Genomic DNA, 16,692 nt, shown 5'->3' on the forward strand with positions numbered 1-16,692 from the left:
AGATTCTTACCGGCCGTCACTCCAGAGTCTTTTGCGAGTGCCCGGTCCTGCACTGCATTTTAGAGGATTGGAAAACTCTCCGTTCCTTTGTTGAGGCAGCAGTTTTGCTGGCCTTTTGCTGCCGTGATGTCCCTGTAGCTCCCCGTGCATAACACACACAGGTGAACGGGTGCCCCATTTAACGAAGCCCGGGCGCGCCCTGTTCATTTGAAAATTGGTTCCGCCTGGGCTCTGCAGAGGGAGGCGGGGTGACGGGCAGCTCGCCGCAACAAGGGGTGTATGTGAGATTCTAAACTTGTTCAACATCCTTGCTTCTGTAAAGAGATACTTTATATACTAAGACTAAGTAAAGCATTCAAATAAGCTTATGTGCCTGTGCTTTGTTGTTTTGCTTTATTTGAGCTCTTGGATCATAGTTGTGTCTCGTACCCAAATACAATGGGCTTGTTTTGGACGTGATGTTGTGTCTGTCTACTCTATAGGATGAAGCGTGATGCATTTCCTCCAGACTGAGCGGTTTCCTGTCTCCTCTGATTCCTCACCCTGTCCCAGCGTCCCTCCGGTCCACTCCTCTCTTTGGACATGCTGCAAGTGCTCCCTGTGCAGTCAGAGGCATTAAAACAGTAGACAAGGCGTTGAATCTGCGTCTTCAGCCCTACTCATGACCTTCGAGACCCATCTGCTGTTGCCCTGTGATGGCGCTCCTCTGTGTTTTGAAAACCCGCCGCCCTCAAAACGCCAACCCACAGTCTGACACACGTAACTAGGAGCAATCCATCCAAGACCAAACACTTCTTTCACCAAACCAGTTCTGATCCAAACTCTCTTCCTTTGCCAAGATTATCATGTTTGTCGGCAGATATGATTGATTCCTTTGAGTCCTTGGGGTATTTATTTAACGCATTATACTGTAAAAAAGGTTTCATAGTGTAATAGGTCGGTATGGTGGTGTGGTTACCTTTACGGTGCGCAGTGGGCGTCACCGACATAGGTTTCAAAAGCGGACACGCGCACGGCGCGTCCGTCTTTTCGTCTTTGCGACGGCGTCGTGTCGTGCTGCTGCTTGACTGGGTCGGGGCTTCACAGTCCCTAACCCCTGTGCATGTCAGGCCTGTTCGCTCAGGTCAGTGCGTTCCCTTTCTTCCCTTACCATGTTCCGTGGAAGGTTCTAACACAACGCGTCTCTTGCACAGGCCTGCGTCGGTCTGCCGTAAGCGACCGGGCTGTCTCCTCTCTCCCCGTTGCTGGAGTGTGTGCATCAGCCGCGCGGTGCGCGTTTGGGTTTCCTCCAGGTAAGCGCACTTCTGTCTAGCTCTTATGGGTTTGTACCATGTTGTATACCATGCTGATTCTATACTGGCTTTAGATTTGGAGTTGTGTTGGATAGCGCGCAATCCCTCCTCGCCTCTTCCCCTCCTCCTGCCCGTGTGCGCAGAGTGTACAGTAGGGCTCGGCGCGGGTTTGGGGTCTTCCCCGGGTAAGTGCCCTCTTTGTCTGACTTCTTTCGGGTCTTGGACCATGCTGACACCCAATTTACCTTAGATCCTGAGCTGCGTGGGAACAAGCGCGCTCCCCCGCGCCTCTTCCTCTCCTCGCGCTCCTCGTGCGCTCACGCAATCTCGGTCAGCCGGTAAGATGTCCTTAAACACTAGTTCATAGATTATGGGCATATTCCTTAACGACCATGTCCTGTTCATTTTAGGCACCAGACGTGTGACATACGGCTGTCTTCAGGCCGCCCCCTGTGAGGGAGTGCCGTTGTTTTGTCCTCAAGTATTTTATTTATCAAATGTTTACAATCTATGAGGGTGCGATCCGAGGCAGTCCCAATGCCCTGTATGAAACTTGCTCAAACACACGATTGACCCTTTACAGGCTGCGGTGAGTTTTGCCGCCTTGCATGTTGTTTTTGCCTGGTTCTTTATGTATTTTGGTTTGTTGTGCTTATTATTAATTAGTGTTTCGACTTTGTTTTTGCATGATTTTGATTTGGTTGCATGGTGTTAATTCCGTTTGTGTATAATTTGTTTTCCTGTTATTGCATGTGCATGTGTTGCCAATTGGTCGCTTGTGTGTTTGTTTTGTGCTATGGGATTTGTTTGTCCTGCATGTACTACCTCATAGAATTTTTATCAGTGTACATAGGCCTATTTTAATGAGTCGCTAAATAAAAATGGATTTATAGTTTATTAAACCTTCTCTCTTTATTGTCCAACCTAGCGCGGTGTATTAAGAGTAATTCTGGTCCCAGGGCCATACTCCCTGGGTGGCGTTGTTGGTGTCATATGTGTCCTACCTATTGCCCTTGCCACATTTGGCGTTGTTGGCAGGATCGGACAGAAAGTAGAGGTTGTGATCTGTTTTGTAAAATTGTTTCTATATTGTATCCGTTTTGGTTACGTGTTTTCTTTGAGGATTATTGGACAAGACAACGGCAATTCTTTTCAGGATCGAAAACAACCAAAGGTAGCAATAATCAAAATTGATCCCTTACCCGCGATTTGAGGTGTGTGTTGCCACGACTAGTATGGAGGAGGAGCTAAAGCAGCTCAGAGAGCAGTTGTCACAGCTTAAGGCAGACAATGAGCGCCTTCTACGGGAGAGGGCCCCGGCCCAAGCCGGCCCTAGTGGAGCTACCCAGGCTTCCGGCACTCTCACTGGTTCAGCTTCCCCTGCTCACGCTACTTTCAACGAGCGGGTGGTGGTGATGTCCCGGGACCGGAAGTGCCCGCTGTTTAGTGGCAAATCTGGCTTGTCATTAGATGATTGGATTGAAGAGATTCAGGCTTGCATGCGTGCACGGCACCTGTCCTGCAGGGACCAAGCCTTCTTTGTGTTGGACCATTTGGAAGGTGAGGCTAGAAGTGAGTTGAGGTTTCGCCCAGCAGAAGTCAAGGAAGATCCTGCTCAAATCTTCAGTGTTCTTCAGGAGCTCTACGGCTGCACAGAACCATATGTCACACTTCAGCAGGCGTTCTTTTCAAGGAGACAGCAGGAAGGGGAAACCCTACAGGAGTTCTCATTAGCGCTCCTGTCATTGATGGAACAGGTAAAACAAGCGACACCAGAGGGTGTGCCGAATGAAGCTGTGTTGTTACGTGACCAGTTTATGGAGCACGTCAGTGACGGCGCATTACGTAGAGAGCTAAAGCGGTATGCGCGGGAACATCCTACCGCCACATTGCTACGGGTACGCACCGAAGCCCTTCAGTGGGAGCGAGAGGGAATGCCCCCTGCTCCTCGTGAGCGTAGTTTCTCCCTCCCCTCGGTTCACGGCCTCCAGTATGGGGTTCGTGGGGGTATGCGCCCACCACCGGCACAACCACCAGCACCACCACCTGCCCCCGTGCCGGGCCTGAGTGAGGTGATGGAACTACTTAAGGGTCAGCAGGAGCAGCTTAATCGCCTCACTGAAACTGTGGCTGCACTGCAGGCTCCACCGCAAAGTGATAGGGGTCCGTTACCTCGGAGTAGCATCATCTGTCGAAGGTGTCGACAGCTTGGCCACTATGCCAGTGAGTGTGAGGGAGAGCGGGTTCCGTTTCGGAGTAGAGCCAGTTCGGTCTCAGGTCTGCCCCATGCTTCCGGCCAGCCGGGAAACTGAAGCCCTCTGAACTAGGGAGCCAAGGTTCAGGAGGGGAGTCCACAGGCTCACAGGTAAGTGCATTGTCGGGATTAATGGCATCCTGCCCTACCCTTACGGTGGGCATGGGCGGGGTACCGGTGTCCTGTTTGCTAGACACTGGGTCCATGGTGTCAACTGTCACCGAAAGCTTCTTCAGAGCCCATTTTGAGCCATGGGGCCCGGATCGGCTGAGGTCCTGTCACTGGCTTCAGCTCCGGGCCGCTAATGGGCTCGAAATACCATACATTGGTTATTTAGAGCTCGACGTGACGCTGTGCGAAAAGATAATCCCTACGTGTGGGATTCTGGTGGTGCGGGATCCCCCTGGACCTGGCCCCTCAGTCCCGGGTATTTTAGGGATGAATGTGATCGGTCGTTGTTATAGAGAACTATTTGGCACTTACGGCCCCTCTTTGTTTGAATTACCGGCCATTGCACAAGCTCCAGGCCCAGTGGTTGAGGCCCTTCAAAAGTGCCACCAGGCTGCAGCTGGTGAATCAGAGTCCGTTACTTGCACCGTTAGAGTCCGGGGTCCACGGGCGGTGAGGATACCGGGGGGTACCATGAAATTTGTTGCCAGCACCTGCCCTGAGCAGTTGTCTGGCAGAGCTGTTCTTTTCGAGCCGCCAGACTGTGGTGTCCCAGCTGGGTTGCTCGTCTCCCCATGCTTGTTGCAGGTTGTAGGGGGTACGGTCTATGTCCCTGTGGTCAATGTGGGCCAGACTGATGCCCTCCTGTACCCTCGGACTGGCCTGGGAGCCTTAAGCAAGGCTGAGGTAGTGAGCCTCCCTGCAGGGGTCACGGAGGTGGACACGGTTACAGCCACGGTGTCGTCCCAGGCAGCAGCAGGGGTCGAGCCGGACAGAGTGGAGGCCGTGGACTTGTCGGCACTGGGTCCTGAGGAACAGAACGAGGTTAGGGCCTTACTGCAGAGATACCGGACGGTGTTCTCTGCTCACGATGGGGACCTTGGGTGCACTGGCTTGATCACCCACGAGATCCCCCTGCTGGATAACGTGCCTATTCGGCAACGCTACAGGCGCATTCCACCTTCGGAATATGAGGCGGTCAAGGCCCATATTAACCAGCTCCTCGAGGCGCAGGTAATTAGGGAAAGTTGCAGTCCCTATGCCTCTCCCATCGTCCTGGTTCGGAAGAAGGATGGTAGCCTTCGCCTTTGCGTGGACTACCGCCTTCTGAACGCCAGGACCAGGAAGGATGCCTTTCCCTTACCTCGCATCGAGGAGAGCCTGGACGCGTTGTCGGGTGCCCGCTGGTTTTCGACCCTCGATTTGGCCAGCGGGTACAATCAAGTCCCAGTGGCGGAACAGGACAAGGAAAAAACTGCCTTTTGCACCCCGTTTGGGCTCTTTGAGTTCAATCGAATGCCATTCGGGTTGTGCAATGCACCAAGCACCTTCCAGCGCCTGATGCAGAGGCTGTTTGGAGACCAACAGTGTCAGTCACTTTTGCTATATCTCGACGACATTGTTGTGTTCTCATCCTCTGTATCCCAGCACGTGGAGCGGCTGGATCTTGTCCTGGGCCGCCTCCAACACGAAGGCTTGAAGGCCAAACTGGAAAAATGTTCCTTCTTCCAGCCGAAGGTCAAATACTTGGGGCATGTCATCTCCAAAGATGGTGTCTCTACAGACCCTGCTAAGATCGAGGCCGTAGCGGACTGGAAGCGCCCTCAGCACGTTACCGAGCTGCGATCTTTCCTCGGTTTCGCCAGCTATTATCGCCGCTTTGTGGAGGGGTTTGCCAAAGTGGCCGCACCACTCCACAAGCTAGTGGCAACGATCGGGGGGACCAAAACCAAAAGAGGGTCTGGACAACCTCTGGGTGAGTTATGGACCCAACAGTGCGAGGAAAGTTTTGAGACCCTTAAGGCGAAGTTGGCCTCAGCCCCTGTGCTCGCATATGCAGACTTTTCCAAACCTTTTGTCCTGGAAACGGATGCGAGCTTCAGCGGGCTCGGTGCCATACTTTCTCAAGAGACGGAGAATGGACTACGGCCTGTTGCCTACGCAAGCCGTGGTCTGCGGCCCACTGAGCGCAATATGACCAATTACAGTTCTATGAAGCTGGAACTGCTCGCACTCAAGTGGGCCCTGACCGAAAAGTTTCGGGAGTACTTGCTCGGGCATAAGTGTGTGATTTTTACCGATAACAATCCACTGAGCTATCTGCAAACTGCAAAGCTGGGGGCTCTTGAGCACCGGTGGGCTGCCCAACTTGCGGCCTTCGACTTCCAGATTAAGTACAGGTCTGGGCGCAGCAACGGTAACGCAGATGCTCTGTCCAGGCAGTACTTGACATCAGCAGACATGACAGCAGGCGTACTGCCTGGTAGTACGGTCCCATTGGCGCTGCAGCAAGCAGTAGGGCCGCTGGTGTGCACCCAGTCCTTGATGACAGTCTTTCCTAGCCGCTCTAGTGCGGATATGGGTGCGCTGCAAGATACCGACCCTTGCCTCGGGGAGTTCCTTGCCTTTTGGAGACGGCGGGCCCGGCCAACTCAGGACGAGCGCCGCAGTCTTTCCAAGCTCACCTTAATCCTTCTCCAGCAGTGGGACCGGTTGGTTGAGGAGGAAGGAGTACTCTACCGCCGGGTCTTTCGGCCGGATGGTCAAGAGGGATTCCTCCAACTTCTCTTGCCAGCAGCCCTAAAGGAACAGACTCTCGAACAACTCCACCAGGAACATGGGCACCAGGGCATTGACCGAACCCTTGATTTGGTACGCCAGCGGTGTTACTGGCCTCGAATGTCGGCCGACGTTAAGCAGTGGGTACAGCAGTGTGCGAGGTGCCAGATGGCCAAGGATTCTGCCCCGGTGCCTCATAGTTATATGGGCCACCTGCTTGCTTCACGACCAAATGAAGTCCTGGCCCTCGATTTCACCGTGCTCGAGCCCACCCGCTCTGGGGTTGAGAATGTGTTGGTCCTGACGGATGTCTTCACAAAGTACACTATTGCCGTGCCCACTAGGGATCAACGAGCCCAGACGGTTGCCCGGGTCGTCACCCAGGAGTGGTTCTACAAGTACGGCGTGCCGGGCCGCATACACTCCGACCAAGGTCGGTGTTTTGAGAGTGCTCTCATGCATCAGCTCTGTAATCTTTATGGGGTTGGAAAGTCACGGACCACAGCATACCATCCGGCTGGAAATGGGCAATGTGAGCGGTTTAACCGCACCCTCCACAATCTTCTTCGAACCCTACCTCCATCCCGGAAGCAGGACTGGGCTGCATGTCTTCCTCACGTGCTCTTTTCATACAACACCACTCCTCATCAGAGCACAGGTGAATCTCCCTTTTACCTGATGTTTGGGCGGGAGCCTAAGCTTCCCATTGACTTTGCCCTGGGTCAGGTCCGGGAGCCTCTGCGAGGAACCGTCCAGGATTGGGTGTCAGAACACTGCTTGAAGCTAAAAATGGCTTTTGCCAGTGCACGGGAGCGAATGGTGTCCAATGCAGGTCGCAGAAAAGTGAGACACGACCTCCGGGTGAAGGAGGACCCCTTGCAGGTTGGTCAGCTTGTTTACCTCAGGGACCAGGGGGCTAGGGGTCGCCACAAAATCCAAGACATCTGGTGCCCAGAGTTGTACCAGATAGTGAGGGCCCCTTTGGACGGGGGGCCAGTTTACACCGTGGCTCCAATTGCCAATCTACCAGCCACCCGTAATGTGCACAGAGATAGGTTAAAAGCCCAGGTGGTGCCTGGCCCGTCCCGGGAACCTCCACAGACCGAGGTGGTGGCAGTGGAGTCTCCCGATGAAGAGCGTCCTTTCGGTGATGATTCATGGATTCTCGTCACCGGCGTTCCGGGGAGTGTAACCCCTACGACACACCCCGATGTGGGCTCCCCTCAGGAGCAGCGTCAGGAGCCCCCGGACCCCCCGAGGGATGCTGTAGAGGAGGGCGGCCAGGCGGAGGCACCGCAACTTGGAGCAGGCAGGCCAGTATTGCGTCGCACCACTCGTGCGACGGCTGGGCAACACTCTAACGTCCATCATCTTCCCCGCGTTCTTGAGTCCTCGGGAACAGCCTTGAGCCTTGAGCCACCATCTCTTAGAGATTCTTGACTTCGGTGTCGTCGGGGCGCCGACAAATTAAGGGGGGGTAGAATGTAATAGGTCGGTATGGTGGTGTGGTTACCTTTACGGTGCGCAGTGGGCGTCACCGACATAGGTTTCAAAAGCGGACACGCGCACGGCGCGTCCGTCTTTTCGGCTTTGCGACGGCGTCGTGTCGTGCTGCTGCTTGACTGGGTCGGGGCTTCACAGTCCCTAACCCCTGTGCATGTCAGGCCTGTTCGCTCAGGTCAGTGCGTTCCCTTTCTTCCCTTACCATGTTCCGTGGAAGGTTCTAACACAACGCGTCTCTTGCACAGGCCTGCGTCGGTCTGCCGTAAGCGACCGGGCTGTCTCCTCTCTCCCCGTTGCTGGAGTGTGTGCATCAGCCGCGCGGTGCGCGTTTGGGTTTCCTCCAGGTAAGCGCACTTCTGTCTAGCTCTTATGGGTTTGTACCATGTTGTATACCATGCTGATTCTATACTGGCTTTAGATTTGGAGTTGTGTTGGATAGCGCGCAATCCCTCCTCGCCTCTTCCCCTCCTCCTGCCCGTGTGCGCAGAGTGTACAGTAGGGCTCGGCGCGGGTTTGGGGTCTTCCCCGGGTAAGTGCCCTCTTTGTCTGACTTCTTTCGGGTCTTGGACCATGCTGACACCCAATTTACCTTAGATCCTGAGCTGCGTGGGAACAAGCGCGCTCCCCCGCGCCTCTTCCTCTCCTCGCGCTCCTCGTGCGCTCACGCAATCTCGGTCAGCCGGTAAGATGTCCTTAAACACTAGTTCATAGATTATGGGCATATTCCTTAACGACCATGTCCTGTTCATTTTAGGCACCAGACGTGTGACATACGGCTGTCTTCAGGCCGCCCCCTGTGAGGGAGTGCCGTTGTTTTGTCCTCAAGTATTTTATTTATCAAATGTTTACAATCTATGAGGGTGCGATCCGAGGCAGTCCCAATGCCCTGTATGAAACTTGCTCAAACACACGATTGACCCTTTACAGGCTGCGGTGAGTTTTGCCGCCTTGCATGTTGTTTTTGCCTGGTTCTTTATGTATTTTGGTTTGTTGTGCTTATTATTAATTAGTGTTTCGACTTTGTTTTTGCATGATTTTGATTTGGTTGCATGGTGTTAATTCCGTTTGTGTATAATTTGTTTTCCTGTTATTGCATGTGCATGTGTTGCCAATTGGTCGCTTGTGTGTTTGTTTTGTGCTATGGGATTTGTTTGTCCTGCATGTACTACCTCATAGAATTTTTATCAGTGTACATAGGCCTATTTTAATGAGTCGCTAAATAAAAATGGATTTATAGTTTATTAAACCTTCTCTCTTTATTGTCCAACCTAGCGCGGTGTATTAAGAGTAATTCTGGTCCCAGGGCCATACTCCCTGGGTGGCGTTGTTGGTGTCATATGTGTCCTACCTATTGCCCTTGCCACAATAGGTTCAAAGCAGTTTTACAATTACAAATAGCAGCAAATATACTTTCAGGCGAGACACTGCAGGTGAATAGGGAAAAAATGTATATTTACAGATATCAATTTGAAACTTTTGCTGTAGATCAGGGGCATGAATGTGAGAAAAAAATACATTGCAAGTTTTCTGTCATTTTATTTTTTCATATAAGAACAAGGTGTTTTATGCCTAAAAATGCCCCAAATTTCCCATCTTTTCGGCAACGAAATCTGAATAATGGATAGAGCTACATTCAAATTTATGGTTTCATTTTATTGATGAATGAGTTACCAAGACGTTTTCAGAGGGGATTTTGGATTTCTTGTTTAGTTTTAAAATAAGCTGTTTTTTAGTGGAACATTTTGTAAAAATTTAATTTTCGCCTTATTTTTTGACATTCAAAACTCAATAAATGGGGCGAGGGATTAGATAATAAAAAATCCCTCTGAAAAAATCTTCCAAATATTGTTCAGTCCAAGGCTGGAAAATTTGAAGTCTTGAAGTCTTTGAAGACTGACATGGACATAGTGTCGCCACAATGACAGAAAAATGTGTTTTGAGAAAAAGGCCCTTGAAATTGCATTGTCCCATATAAGTCAATGGGGGAACATTGAATCAGCGCAATATTTAAACATGTTATTGTGAAGATTAGGTATATTTTCTGTTTCCGGGTGAAAGCTTGTATGTTCAGAGACCAATTTGGCCCAAAACCTGAAAACTGAAAAAAATGAGTTTTTCCTGTAGTGTCTCCCCTTAAATATGGAAAAACAATGCTGTGTACAGAAAAGACTGAAAAGCATTGGGCCCAAGTCCCTGGTTAAAGTAATAGTTAAAATAGCCTTCGCAGAGTGCTACAGTTGCTTATACTGTAAATAGCGCAGATAAAATGGCCCAGTGGAATGAGGCTGGATTTAGACTGGGGTTGATAGGTTTACTGCCACGTACTGTTTAAAAGACTTCCTGTATTTTAGATCAACGTGATGATTTGCCTCTAAAGTTTCACTCCCAGGGAAGATACGGATCAGTTAGTTCTCCACCAAACGTCCACAGTGAACGAGTTAAAGCTCCAATGACGTTTACTCCATTTAATCCAACTGGTGATCCCTAGAAACGCTGATAATGTGGTTTAAAATGTTGGTGCGTTCTGTAAAATATAACAAATCCAAAGAAAAACAATGATGTGTGTTTATCAAGGCACAATGGATTTATTAGCATGCCGTTAGCTAAAGAAGGCAAACTTGTATTTACTGTTAAACATAAACATATGCATCATTTCAAATGGTAAAACATCAATACTGCCCAAAAGAATGTCTAAGACACATGACATGTCGAGTTTACTTTAAGTTAACTTTATGACCAATGGCTGTATGGGTGGTGCCTTTACTTTCCATCTGGATGGTCTCTACAACGCTCCACGATCACTGATTTTGTATGTTTTCTAGTGAGAGGGTCCGTCAGTGGTGAAAACCTACCAGAAACTCTAAAAACAATGGAGCATCATAGAGACCACTATATGGTGGAAAGTAAAGGTGCCACATAAACCACCCATACTGTCACTGGGTCACTAATAAGTCAAATATGCACTAATATAAAGGTTTTTTTCCCACATAAAACATTCCATGATGCACCATTAAAGTCACTGAAGGAATTTTGCTGAAATTAAGGCCTTAAAGTGACAGTCTGTAAGTTGAAATATTTGACAAATGTTATAGATTGTGTATAACAGACCGCCAGGGCCTGTAATTGGATGTAACATACTGTAAGTAATAGTAAATAGGTATATTTTTTATAAAGTCAATCCCTTTGCTGATCTTAGCTACTAAATCCCAGGTGGCATTGCTTTGACCAATGAGACGAGCTTTCCTGTGGACCGGCCTGACAGGAGGGACCAAGAGGGAGCCGAAATGAAGGCCTCGTATGTCATTAAAAAACACTGAATTGGATTCAGTTTAAATGTAAACTTCTTGGAAAATAATTATTTTGCGCAAGTAATTTTGACTGCATATGCTCAAACACATTCAGCTGCAGTTTTAGCTGTTTTTTTGTTTGTTTTTTCGCTCCAATTGTCCAAATTGCTTGTGAATATTTAAATTTCCCCTTATTTCCTCTGCTTGGTGAAATGTTACAAATCTTAAAGGAACAGGCCACCCTTTTCTCACACTGTGATATGTTCTTACCTGAGCTTAGACGAGTTGACCCTGTCTGGTCTTTGTGTCTGTGGAAGAGCTTGGTCGCTTCCAACTTCATCCCCATTTGGAGCTACAGGAATATACTGGGAGAGGCCAAATGCTAACAAAAATGCTAACATCATCGTTTTGCGAGACTGAGGGCACGCACAAAGACCACACTGGTACGCATCAACTCGTCTAAGCTCAGGTAAGAACATATCTCAGTATGGAAAAACAGTGGCCTGTTCCTTTAAGAGAAATTAAATATGTACAGATTTGTGCATTTCTAACTTTACAATAATTGTATTGGGGCATTAAAAAGTATTAGATTTGACCTGCTGCTGTCTGTCTAAACCCTGTTATAACTCCAGGGTTAAAAAAATAAATAGAAAACACAGCTGCAGGTGTTGCCGGAATTTTGTGTCAATTTTGTGTCTGTTTTACACACATTTTTCTGTTGCGTCCAATACTTACATCATTCATCTGTTGTGACTGAAATGGATACAAATCTTTACAAACCCCAGACACATAAACTTAAAGACAAGTTGACCTGAAATGCCTTTACTTATGAAACTGTCGGTTTGCATGCTACATAAAACTACTTTACTCAACTGAAATTCTTACTAATCTGAGTTGATCCGTGCTGGTGCGACCCACACATGATCTAACAGGTACGATTATAATTGTTTACACTGCAGAAACAAACTGGTCTTTGTTCACATGGTATATAACCCTATACTGAAAAGTCCCTAAATGCAATAATAGGCATCACATGTGGCTAAAAATAACTGAGACTTCGGATGTGAGAGGTCATTTCCGTGTGGACTCGTGATTGTATCAGTGTATTCCTATAAACAGGTTGGAAATATACTGTGGAGGAACAAAAAGTACTTTCTCTCTTTGTTCGCATGGGCGTGGAATCTCAACCAGCCAGTTTGAAACCACATTCAGATGACGCTTAGAGGAAGATGGAGAGAAGAGAGTTCTGGTTAGTGGAACTGGGAAGGCCCCTGTTAGCTCATATGTCCCATTTGTGACTTTATTGTCCTGTTTGTGGCTCAGCCGAAATAGTAGACCTCTGTTCCCATATTACTGAAGCGTTGACAATGTACTAATGATTCTTTAATTAAGGGGAGACACTACAGGCAAAACTCATTTTTTTTCAGTTTTCAGGTTTTGGGCCAAATTGGTCTCTGAACATATAAGCTTTCACCCGGAAACCAAAAATATACCTAATCTTCACAAAAACATGTTTAAATATTGCGCTGATTCAATGTTCCCCCATAGACTTATATGGGAGAATGCAATTTCAAGGACCTTTTTCTCAAAACACATTTTTCTGTCATTGTGGCGACACTATGTCCACGTCAGTCGGACCTAAAGACTTCACATTTTCCAGCCTTGGACTGAACAATATTTGGAAGATTTTTTCAGAGGGATTTTTTATTATCTAATCCCTAAGCCCCATTTATTGAGTTTTGAATGTCAAAAAATAAGGCGAAAATTAAATTTTTACAAATTTTTCCACAAAAAACAGCTTATTTTAAAACTAAATAAGATATCCAAAATCCCCTCTGAAAAAGTCTTGGCAACTCATTCATCAATAAAATGAAACCATAAATTTGAATGTAGCTCTATCCATTATTCAGATTTTGTCGCCGAAAAGATGGGAAATTTGGGGCATTTTTAGGCATAAAACACCTTGTTCTTATATAAAAAGATAAAATGACACAACTTTCATTTTTTTTCTTCTCACATTTATGCCAGTGATCTACAGCAAAAGTTTCAAATTGATATCTGTAAATTTAAACTTTTTCCCTATTCACCTGCAGTGACTCGCCTTAATTCTTTAAATAATATTAATGAACTAGGGCTTTCAAAGTTAAAGCTTTGAATGGATGAATACATATTTATTTGTTCGGACCCTAAACAATAAACTCATATGGTGTCAAAATACAACCTGCCATGATTAAGGCAGTTGTGAGCTCAATATCAAATGTGCAGCTCAATACATTTACAGCATAGGACACATCATTTTGTTATTATTAGTTTTAAAAGTGATCATGTCAGGAAGTTTTGGGCTTTAAAGGTGCATTATGCAACTTTTTATATGGGATTTTTTTTTTTATATTTGTGCATATTTGACCTTGTAGTGACCCAGCGGCTGTGTGAGTCTCAGCATGGCGCCTTTACTTTCCATCACCGTGGCCTCTGTGACGCTCCAGGATCATTTGTTTGGAAGGTATACACTGCTGACGGACCCTGTCACCAGAAAACCTACAAAACAATTGATCCTGGAGCGTTGTAATCGAAAGTAAAGGTGCCACGCTAACCATTCATAGCCGCTAGGTTAAAGAGGTTGAAGGTCAAATACGCACAAATATCAACTTTTGTTGTTTACATAAAAAGTTCCGTAATGCACCTTTAATAAACAGTGGATTGGCATGATCTCTGTAACCAGCAGTAGAAATTGTTCTTACTGCTCTTTTTTGAAGAATGAATAATGGCTGTAAAATAGTTTTATAATAATTATATAAAGATTATAAAGTTAGTTTGTAGAGCCCTTGTATTTAAAACATGCTTTGCCTTGTTTAATACAGCTATACTTTTAGCTACTTTTTATGTACAGTATATATTGAATAAGCACTTTCCAGTTTATTTTTCAGCTATAATGAAGAATTTGATCTCTTTAACACGTTCTATGTTTACCCCCTGTATATTTAACTGTACATGTTCGTCTTTATAATTCCCAAATAACAGTATCTTTGTTTTTGTCAAATTTTGTGATAATTTGTTCAGTCCTTAGCTTCATAATTTAGCTATTTAGCTCAGATAATAATTAAAAAATAATAATTAAAAAAGCTTTAACTCATGATTAATCCCCCCCAAAAAAGATTAGTGCATTAATCATGACTTGGTGGCGTCATCACACTCCAGTATCTGAGCACACACATGATCTGAAAGTATTAACCTCTTAACCCCCGCCTGAACCGAGCACATTTTCTCCTGTTCAGCATTACCCAAATCTAAAAGCCTCTCGAGAAAAGCGCGGTGAAAGTTCAAAACAATAAAGCAGCAGAAACGTGACGGAAAAAGCGATGAAAAACGTACGACAGCGCGGCTAGATCAGTTTTACAGGCCTTAGCTTTCAGTTCACATGGCACAGCCCACTGTCATGTGCATTATATATGAATATGACACAAGAGAAATCAAATATTAACCAACCTAATGACATGATTACATAACCAGATTATATTTAGTAAGAGTATTGATTGTGTGCTTACATAATGCGGATTAGAAAATGATGTGCGTGATTCAAACTGAGCGTCAACATTCTGCAGCGTGAGAATCTGTGTACAATATTACACCATCTGGGCAGGTTGAAGTAGTTGTAGTATTAGTAGTACTGCAAGTTTCCACGTCTGAATAATCAGCAAATGACTTCAACCTCCAGATCGCAGCCCCTTTTAAGCGGATAAGTTGTTTGATGAAAAACCTCTAATGCCAAACTTTGCTGGAGGCGGTATAAACAGGAGAGAAGCAAACTCCAGTCAATCGTGCTAAGTTTAGACTGTGACCCAGTTATTATCGCACTGAACCCTCGCACTATTGACTGCTCCGTATTGACTGGTCGGAGGCCGGGGCCCGGGCGTCCCTGCAGGAGGCGTCCACATCAAACAGCATCGGGGACGGCAAACTTTGTTCTGTAGGCTGGGTATCGGCGGCGTGACGTTGTTAATCGTCGAAACAATCACTTTCTATGATTTCGATGTTGAGATCCGCTGCCCTGATTGGTCTGAAAAATGCTCACGTGGTGCGCGAGAAGAAGTGCACATGCTGGGCCGCAAACAAGGAAGTAACACAGAAGAAAATCATCGACATGCACCATTGACCGGCGGACATTTTTGATACCGATCTAAGTTTATGCTGCCTTCATGTGCTCTGGTGAAGATGATCCTTTCCAGTTGTGAAGTGGAAATTCCGATTGTATAAACAAATATATTCACGTGAGAAAGTCATCTACAACCTGCTGACACACTGCTCCTTTGTATCTGCTTTGATCAGTAACACTTATAACATCTTAAATGACGATAAGTGGAAAAAGACACCATGTTAAAATTGAGTGGTGAAATAGTAAATGCATAGTGTAGGCTTCATAACCATCAGTCTAAGGAAATCAGGCAAAATGATTTCCCATACGAGATGACGGCGGCGTTTATGTTAAATGTTTCACTCTGCAAATGGTATTTATCATAATTACGAGAGCACATGAAGGCAGCATCATACTGTTTAATATATTGTAAATGGTATGTCTTCTACCGTCATTTCAGGTAAGCAGAATCGATGAGGTGAATGTTAGAACGACAGCTTTTATTTCAGGTAGCGTGGTTGCAGAGCTCACATTGTACATGGTGCACAACACACTGACGTGCTTATATGTAACTACGTAACCCAGTATGGACAAGCTATATTCCAGTAAACCCAGGAGAAAGCCAATAAGCAAATGTTCTTTTTGCTGAATTGTTGGGACTGACACTGTGGTGCGTTTGTGAAACGTTCTGAGGTTTGCCACAAATGAATTGCCCTTTCAATGACGTTTTCAGAATCTGAATGATAAACTCATCTCTGTGGAAAAGCTGGGACGTTAGAAATGCGTCTGGAAAGTTAGGAATGAGTTTGGAGCACAAATATCTGACAATAAAGCAGTCCTCTTAATAAATAAAAATAATAGACAATGATGTCTGATCTACCTTGAAATGTTTTTGCAAGTCCTGAGCAGTCAGCAACAACACCATTCTGCGCTGACAGTTTTATGCAGTGGCAGATATCGGGTGCTCAGTCTCAGGGCGTCAGGAGCTGACTTCAGTTTCTCTGTGTTAAATATAGAGGGGCCATTCTGGACTCTTCTCTTCACTGTCGGGCTGCGCCTTATACTCAGACTCGTGCTCGACCACACAGGGCTTTAGGGATGATAAGGAACAACAGGATACTTGACTAACAGGTTTAGTACAACAGATAATGTTAAGTTTAGCCTACTTTTATTTTATTTTATTGAAGACTTAAAAACTTTAATTGGGTGCCTAAGAATTGAAATTTTACGTTGTATGCCATAGAGCCACTGAAGACTTTGTCTGGGGCTCCTCCTGCTGGCCGCTGTGGGAATAACTTGTTAAAAAAACAGAACTTTCAGTTTTGATTTACAGCGTGGTTTACAGGTTCAGCCCAGATGATAAACACACTTTACTCTGAACGCACAACGGCTCAGACTCAATGGCTGTTTCCCAATTGCCAGGATCCTCGGAGTCTCGACCACTTCGGACGTCATTCGCGTCATCACAGCGCCGCCAAGTGGTGTTCCATTTCACCT

Source organism: Gobius niger (assembly GCF_951799975.1).
Source record: "Gobius niger genome assembly, chromosome: 14".
Classification (NCBI taxonomy): domain Eukaryota; kingdom Metazoa; phylum Chordata; class Actinopteri; order Gobiiformes; family Gobiidae; genus Gobius; species Gobius niger.